Below are 947 nucleotides of genomic sequence, written 5' to 3'. Positions count from 1 at the left end.
CCCATTGACACCAGCCGGGATCTGGCCCCATGATGCCGATGGAGCTCTGGCTAAGGCTACGTTTTAGTCATGGGTATTTTTAGTAAGTCATGGATAGGCCACGGGCCATAAACAAAAATTCACGTGCCTGTGTACCTGTAAAAATACCCGCCGTGACTAAAACTTGGGTGGGAGGCTGCGGGTGCTCTGGGGAGGGGGTGGCGGTCTGAGAGCGTCGTTTTTCCGGGAGGGAGGGGGGGGCGTCATATCAAACCCCCACAGTAAATCATGTTTCCACAAACAGCTGCATTTTATGACGTGACATTTCCAGGAGCCTGGTGCTTCCCCTAATGAAGTGGGGTCATTACACGTTTACTCAGTCAGTCTCCTGTCATGCAGCCTGCGTACCGGCACGTTAATTCATTCCCTCCCCTTCTGGAAGGGCTGCACGGCTCTAAACAATCATGAGCTTCCAAATTAAACTCTGCCGGCCCGTTCTGGCTGCCTGTATAATCAGTACCTGAGCGCACCGGCTCCCGTCCCCTCTGAGGCATCAAACGTTCCAAAGGCCACTGCACCGCCTGCCCGGGGCAGGAATCCCAGCGGGATTAGCAAGGGGCCTGCAATGGTATCAGGTGCTTAACTAGTGACACTCGCGGAAAGCTTTTTCCGGCAGGGGCTGTCCGTCACTCAGCACAACAGGCCCCTGATCCAATGGGGGCCTCGAGGTGCTGCCGTAATATAATAGTAATAAATACTTCAAACCACGTGATAAACTGTCATCAGTTAAACATAACATGAGTGGGTAAACTGAGGTGCCGAGAAGTGATGCTGCTTGCCCAAGGTCACGCAAAAAGTCAATGACAGAACGTGGAGCAGAACCCAGGAGTCCTGGCTCCTGGCACTAACCCACTAGACCCCGCTCCTCTCCCAGAGCGGGGGCAAGAACCCAGGAGTCCTGGCTCCTG

This window comes from Terrapene carolina, unplaced genomic scaffold (assembly GCF_002925995.2).
Source record: "Terrapene carolina triunguis isolate 2854851 unplaced genomic scaffold, T_m_triunguis-2.0 Scaffold833, whole genome shotgun sequence".
NCBI classification, from domain to species: domain Eukaryota; kingdom Metazoa; phylum Chordata; order Testudines; family Emydidae; genus Terrapene; species Terrapene triunguis.
Note: the sequence above shows the minus strand (reverse complement) of the source record.